Source organism: Antechinus flavipes, chromosome 4, assembly GCF_016432865.1.
Source record: "Antechinus flavipes isolate AdamAnt ecotype Samford, QLD, Australia chromosome 4, AdamAnt_v2, whole genome shotgun sequence".
Lineage (NCBI taxonomy): Eukaryota > Metazoa > Chordata > Mammalia > Dasyuromorphia > Dasyuridae > Antechinus > Antechinus flavipes.
Window position 1 is genome coordinate 105,551,506 of NC_067401.1, and position 8,227 is coordinate 105,559,732.

Here is an 8,227-nt window from a genome sequence, read left to right on the forward strand (position 1 = left end):
TTCATGGTTTTTGGAGAAGATAGGGAATTATGGTGGAGAAGAAAGGAGACTTATTATTTGACATGATAGGTATACATGAAATGGAAAAATATGCAAACATATTTGAAAAAAGGGAGAATAGGTCATCCTTTCATTTGATTTGGACAAAGGAAAGTTGAACACATACATGCAAACATATACAAAATTGTGGTATATAAATACATTAATTTTTTTACTAGGTAGGGTTGGGAAGAAGGCATGGAGATTTCAGAGGGAGAGAAGCATAGGTGAGGGAATAATCATAAACAAAACAAACATCAGCATTTGAAGGGAGACATCTGAGATTAAAAGTAAATAAGATAAGAGTAAAAGACTGTGATCAGGGGCCAGGCAAGGGGAAGAGAAGAGGAGCAACAGAATAGAAACAGAAAGCTTTCCTTACAGATCACAAATATGAAGCAAACTCCTCTTTCTCTATGTTCTTTGTAACAAGGGGAAGTTGGAGAAAAGATAAAAAGTATAAGTGGTTGGGATTGGGGGAAATATACAACTAGCAGTCATAACCTTCAATATGAATAGGAATTCATAAAACAGAAGAGGATAGTAGAGTCCAACAATACCTTGTTTACAAGAAACACATCTGAAATATACAAATTCACATAGAGTTAAAATAAGTGGCTGGCTAAAATCTATTATGTTTCAGACAAATTTCAAAATAACAGCAACAAACTCCCCCCAAACCAGGAATAGCAACAGTTTCAAAGATATAATAAAAGTAGACAAAAGCAAAGAGATAAAGAAAATTATATAGTATTTACATTACCATTACCCATGGAACCATAGATAATACTTAAAATATAGGAACCAACTAGCAATACCATACAAATATTTAGAGGAAAAGTTAATCAAAATGCAGGGAAAATTAGATGATTATAAGAGTGAAGGATTCACTGTGTTGCTTTTATATCAAGACAATATTAACCAGCAGATAAATAAGAAGGAAGTTAAGGATATAAATAAAACTTTAGAAAAATTAGAGACAATATGTCCTTTGCAATTACAAATGGAAACAGAATGATTTTACATATTTCTAAATGCACATGGAACCTTTATAATATTGAACATGTTTTGGGGCCTATCAAATACAGAAAAACCAAACATTTTACTGATCACAATGCAATAAAATTATAGTTAATAAAGGATTCAAATGTCGCAGCAGCATTGCCAGGTCAAAGAGTAAGCATAGTTTTACAGCAATTTGGGCATAATTAATGTGCTCCAGAATTGTTAGACCAATATATAACTTTACCAACACCACGTTAGCGTCCCTATTTTTCACATTTTCTTTAGAATTTGTCATTTTTTATTTTCTGTAATATTAGCCAGTCTGATAGGGTGAGATGAGAGTTGTAATGTGAATTTTAATCAATAGTAATTTAGAGCATTTTTTTTTCATATGACTATTGACAGTTTCGATTGCTACTGAAAATTGTCTATCTATATCCTTTGACCATTTATCAATTGGGACATGACACTTATTTTTATATATTTGACACAGTTCTCTATAAATTTGAAAAGTGACACTTTCATCAAAGAAACTTTCTGTAAATCTCCACTCCTGCTAATTATCTGCTTTATTTCTAATTTTGGCTGCTTTGGTTTTGCTTGTGCAAATCCCTTTTAATTTCATGTAATCAAAATTATCCATTTTACCTCTTGTGATCTTCTTTATCTCTTGTTTAGTTATAAATTCTTCTCATCCATATATGTCAAATAATTTTTCTGGGCTCCCCCAATTTGTTTATGATATTGTCCTTTATGTCTAAATCATATACCCATTTTGACCTTATCTTGATACATGATGTGAAATGTTGGTCTATGCTGAACTTTAGGAAGATTAATCTGAAATCTTTAGTGGAGGATGGATTGGAGTGGGGAGAGACTTGAGGTAGGTATATGGAATGTTGTTGGTGAGTCATATTTCAGTTGTGTCTGATTTTTTGTGATTCTATCTGGGGTTTCCTTGTCAAAGATACTAAAGTGGTTTGTCTTTTTATTTTCCAGGTCATTTTACAGATGAGAAAATTGAAACAAATAGGATTAACTGATTTTTCTAGGGTCATACAATTGGTGAGTGTCTTAAGCTAGATTTGAACTTAAAAAGATGTACATTCCTGAATCCAGGCTTAGCAATCTTTTGTGCCAATTAACTTCCCTGATATGTATACAACTATAGAAATAAAAAAAATAAAGGCAGACCTAAATAATTAGAAAAATATTAATTACTCATGGGTGGGCTGTGCCTATACTAATATAATAAAATTATATTACTATCTAAATTTCTTTATTGAATCCCATACCAATCAAACTACCTACAGATTTCTTTATAAGGCCAGAAAAACATAAAATTCCTCTGGAGGAACAAATGGGTAAGAATTTCAGTAGAATTTAGGAAAAAAATACTCTGAAAGATTTGACAACTATGATCAATATATTGACCAATCACACTTCCAAGGGACTAATGATGAAGCATGCTACTCACCTCTTGACAGATCAGTGATGGTTTCAAGATAAAGAATAAGTGAGAAAGGATCTATAGGTTCCACCAGATTGCCAAAGGGATTGATTCAAGGAAGGTTAATTTACTTTTGGACATAGGCAATGTGGGAATTCATTTTGCTTGACTAATGTATTTTTCATAAGGACTTTTTTCTCTTTTTCTTTCTCCCTGCTTTTTTTTTTTTTTATCTCAATGGCATAGTGGGAGGATGAAGGAATAGAAGAAGCAGGTTAGTTAAAAGAAGATAAAAATCAAATAAGCAATTAAGAAAGAAAAAAGGAATGAAGGAAATGAAAAGGAAGAAAAACAAGAAAAAAGGAAAAAGAGGGTTATTGAGTTATTTTTTTAATTCAGAGAACAAAAAGGGAATTTATTACATATTGAAAAACAAAAGCAAGCTATATGTAATATCAATACACAGTTTCATGTATAATGGAAGCTAACAGTGAGGAAAGGAAGATAAACATACTGAAATGGGGACCAAAGCATTAGAGAAAGAAACATTGCGTATTTTAGGCTTACCCCTATCATATTACCCCTAGAAACCTGAAGAGAAGAGTACTTAGCCTCATTTTGAAAGAATGAACCTAGAATCTCACAACATATGGAAAAGTGAACACAAAGTATTTTGTGAAGTGCAAATAAGGAGGGAATATATCCCCAAAATGGAGTACAACTTACAGAAAGGCACAGAAATCTGATTAAACTTTTTTTTATACAATAAGGGTTTTTTTTTAAATAACAAAAGAGCTTCCAATTAACCACCAATGAGTAGTGCTCTAATTCCATTCAATCAATTAACATCAATATAATAAGATATTTACTGAGAAGACATAGCATGGACAGAAATACAACTTTCCCCCATATTAAGATCTTCTTCTATGCTATTTCAGTCCCTAGGGAAAGTAAATTCAAAGTTAACACAGTTTCTACTAAGGATGAAAGAGATTTCCCATACTTTGGTCAATATAATTAATAAAATAATAAAGGTCAGATAAGTTGGTAGCAGCAAGTGTCTATAAGTCACTTAACCTATGTCTTGATTTCTATATCTGTAAAATGGAGATGATAAGACCTACCTCATAAAATTATTATTAGGATCAAAAGAATTAATAGATGTTGTTATTGAATAAATTGTTCTCATGATTCTGCTCCCTTCACTATGCGTCTCAGGTTTCTTTGTAACTACAATTCTTCATTTCTTACCACGCAATAATATTCCATTATATTAATATAATTTGTTCAGCCATTCCCCTCCTCTTAGTTTCTATCTTTACTAATTCAGAAAGAGTTGTTATAGTTTTTAATATAGATCCTCTTCCTCTTTCTTTAATTTCTAGGTCTAGTGGTTATGCTGTTATCTCAAAGAATATATAAAGTTCCATATTGGTTTCCAGAGTGGCTCACCTAATTTACTTCTCTTCCCACAGTGCATTAGTGTGTCTGTTTTCCTACAATGTGTCACTTTTGTTATATTTCCCAATTGGTGCAATCTCAGAATTATTTTAATTTGCAATTTAATTATTAGTTATGTTTGACACTTTAAATATGTTTTGTTGATAGCTTGGAATTGTAGGCCAACACAATTATATCTGAAGCCTTTCTCCCATTATCAGAGATTTCTAATCTGGGGTCCTTGAACTTGTGTAATATTTTATCACATTATTCTATATATTATCCACTATAGACACCATTCCCCTATACTGATACAAGGGTCTATGACATAAAAAAGTTGCAGAATCCTTGATTTATAACTAATTTCTTCCAAACTGTTTTCCAGACTTCTCTTAAGATTTTGTCAAACAGTAAATCATTATACCAGTCTTTAGGTGTATCAGAAACTATGATACTATATTCATTTTTCTCTTTATGTCTGTTTCAGTGATCAATGTTTCTTTTTAAAAGTAGTACCATATCATTTTGTAGTATAGTTTGGTATCTGGTATTTCTAGGCTCAGGTCTCAAAAAGGTACATGAGAAGGCTAAAAATAAGTGACTGGGGAAAGGGGCTGGTATCTAAGGACAGCTGAGAATGCTGATTCATGTTAATTCCTATTATTGGACAGTGATGTATTTGGAGTCAGAAAAAACCTGAATTAGAAACCTGTCTCTCATGCTTAATGGCTGTGGAAGATCCTGGACAATTAACCTCTAATTGACAAGTTTTTTCATCTATAAAGGGGCGTAATGGGTTCTATCATATAGGTGTGTTGTAAGGATCAAATACAAAGTGTTTTTCAAATCCTTAAGCTCTATGTAAATGCTAGCTACTGCTATTAAAAACTAATCAGAAGGATCACATGCTAATTTGGGCAAAAATGGTATTCCATCTTCAAACTCTATGCCTTTTGTCCTGGCTGGCTCCCATGCCTGGAATGCATTTTCTTTTCAACTCACAAAATCCCTCCTTTCCTTCAAGAAGTAGCTCAACTTCCATTTCCTATTTTTTCTGATCCCATCCCTTCAAATTGCTAACTAATTGCATCCCTTCCTTTCTAACTACCTTGTTTTAACTACTTTATGTTTTTTTTTTTTAATATGCTTATATGTGTACTTGTCTCACTTGATAAAATGTCAACTCTTTGAGAGTAGGAATTGTTTCATTCTGAAATGTGAGCAAGTCAGAAAAGATAAAAATACCAATAGGCAAGGAGGAATTTTTTTTAATATATAAAAAGTTGGCACTCATTCCCTTTCTGAATACTCTTTTCTGGATGTAGTTCATTTGGCAATGTCTCCTTCAAAGGGTGGCACTAAGGGGGAATTGTGAAGAGATTAAATTCTTACACTCCTAGAGCAGAATCTTGCCTGGATTAGCCATTTCATCAGCTCTCCTACGCTGTTTACAACTCCACATGGATTGCTTGCCTAACCCCAGATGTAAGTACTGTCAGTGGGACCAGAACCTGCCTCTAACCTGTGGACCAGAACCAGCCTCTAATCTGTGGGTGGGTAGAATAGAAGAACGTAGGCTAGAGAAAGGGAAATCAGGAATAAAGCAGAAGCTTAATTTCAAAGTGAGGGAAAGGTCTTGTAAGCAAACACAAGTGCTGAGGTACTGCTCCTAGTGGGAGGGACCTGCTTTGATGTAGAAAATCTCAGTATGGCTACATAGTGAACCAAAGCTTTGACACTGAGGGATAACAGAAACAACATGATAAATCTGATTCACAGCAGAGTCTCATGACCTGAAACAATAATGGGATTTTCTGGTGGTTGAGATCATCCAGAGATTGAGTGTGAAGGACTGTTATTATACTAAGCTCAGGGCATAAGCCTGCTTGCGGGGCCTTTGCTTTGGAAAACAGGGGATCCTAATATTTCCTCCTCTTGCCCAAAGAGAGGAGGACTGAAAGAATCCTACCCTTATGGCCAATAAGGAAGAGGCACATTGAAGCCGAGATGCCGTGAGAGGTCAGGATGAGACGTTGCCCAAGAGGTTATTTCCTTGAGGGGACCTGCTGGGAAAGTGTGTTCCAATATCATTGACAGCCATTGTTTGCTTGCAAGCAAAAAAGTGGGGCAAGAATATAGAGAAAGAAAATACTGATATACTTCAGGGTTTTGATGATTGGACATATAACAAAGGAAAAAGGAAAAGAAAAAAAAAACCAGGACAAACATATTTAGCCCTCATCCAGAATCTTGGCCATATGTCTCACGTGGGTATTAGCTGCTTCTGGGTCCAAACTAGATGAATCTTGAGATCCCTGGAGTGTTCTCCCATACTCAGGAGCTGGAGCTTTCTTCTGATGATCCAGGAGTCTATGCCCATAAGTTGCTGTATAAGCAGCTGTGAAAGTAATCAGAAGGACCTGGTAGGGGCCCTTAGAGGACGCATGGGTTGACAATTGTGAGAAAACTCTTTGTACCAACCTTTGGATTTGAATTTCTGGTCAGCAGAAAGCAGATCCTTAATTAAAGATTTCTAAATAACATGTAGAGATGGTCCAATTTCCTAACCATGCAGGGCTAGGTTCATACAATGCAGTAAAGTTTTCCCAATTCCCATAAATACAAAATTATATTAAGTCAGGTACAGATCAAACTACTTAAGAGTGCTCACAATGGATTAGTTCTGAGAAGGGAGATTTACATGTCACCAAGGTAACCAAGAAAACTGAAATATAAACATCTTAAAAGATTAAAGTAACACAATTGTTATCACCAATATTAACTGACATCTAGTCTCCTTGTATCCTAGTAACCCTTTCTCAATATCCATTTAAACAATACATTTTGAGTTCCAGATATCTCATGTAGTTATCTGATTTCTAAATAATTTTTCTTGAACAAATGGCTCTCTCTCAGGACAGTTCTAAAGGGGTTTTGCTTCCAAATCTCAAGTTCCTAGATAATATCATTTAATACTTAGTTGTCCAATTCTGAAATTTTGGAGAATTCCAGTTTATATACTATTTGTTGTTTCTATTCTTATCTAAATCTTATACTTGATTTTAGATTCCTTTTAAAAAATGTATGTACTTTTCTATTTTTTTGGCTCCAGGTAATTTTGATAATGATTGCCTTATAAGATAGTTTAAAATCGGATACTGCTAAACCTCCTTTCTTTACATTTTTAAAATTAATTCCTTTGATATTCTGTAGAGAATCAGAACTCTGGAGAAGTATACTTGAAACAAAGTGTTAACTCAATGGAACTGATGAGATAATGGTTCTCTAGTATACATATATTCAGTATACTGTAATGATGTAATTGCAATAGGGTTGTAACTGGGGACAAAGTCAGACCCAGAGGGAGACTGGTTGAGACTGACAGACTGTCAGACTGCTGGAACAGATTGGGTCAGACTATGACAGAAAGCTAGCCCAAACATTAGAATATTCTTGACTTTTTGTTCTTCATTTTTATTATATTGGCTCTGCATACCCATGAATAATTTATATTTTTCCATTTATCTAAATATTCTGTAGTTCCCTGGGTTTATTTTGTCAGATGTGCTTCTAGGTATTTTATGTTGCCTAGAGTTATTTTAAATGATGTATTTCTTACTGCCTTCTTTCAGGGTTTATGATATATCTAAAATTATTCATTGTTTCAGATAACTTTTTAGTTGTCTTTGGAATTTTTCAAGTGTGTCATCATATTGTCTGCAAAACAAAAAGTTTTATTACCTCATTCCTTAATTTGATTCCTTCTACTTCTTTTTTCCCTCTTTTTTGCTATTGCTAGGATTTCCAGTATAATATTGAATAATATTGAGGACACTAGGCATGCTTATTTGACCCTGATCTGACTAGGAAGTCTTTTAGCTTATCCCAATTACTAATAATGTTTGCTGATGGTTTTGGATAAACATACTTTTTTTTATCAATTTAAAGGAAAACCTATTTATACTTATATTTTCTTTTTCTTTTTCCTTTTCCTTTTCCTTTTTTTTTTGCTGGGGCAATTGGGATTAAATGATTTGCCCAGGGTCACACAGCTATTATAACTATATTTTCAAAATTTGTAAAAACAGAAATGTGTGTTATACTTTATCAAAAGCTTATAATCACAAGATTTTTTCTTTTATTATTGATATAACCAATTATTTAATAGTTTTCCTTATGTTAAGACACCCCTGCATTCTTGATATAAATACCACTTGTCATAATGTATAATCTTTGAAATATATTGTAATTTTTTAGCTAGCATTTTATTTGGAATATTTGCATCCCTATTCA

The 8,227-nt window shown here is 33.4% G+C and overlaps 1 long non-coding RNA gene across 1 annotated transcript in view; it reads right to left on the bottom strand.

Moving 5' to 3' along the window:
- Window positions 1-6,565, bottom strand: part of LOC127559723 (uncharacterized) — a 28,825-nt gene extending 22,260 nt beyond the window's left edge. Inside the window, exon 1 of the long non-coding RNA XR_007953195.1 lies at window positions 6,416-6,565. This is a non-coding gene — a long non-coding RNA (uncharacterized LOC127559723). The remainder of the gene's footprint in view (window positions 1-6,415) is intronic.
- Between the last annotated feature and the right edge of the window lie 1,662 nt (window positions 6,566-8,227).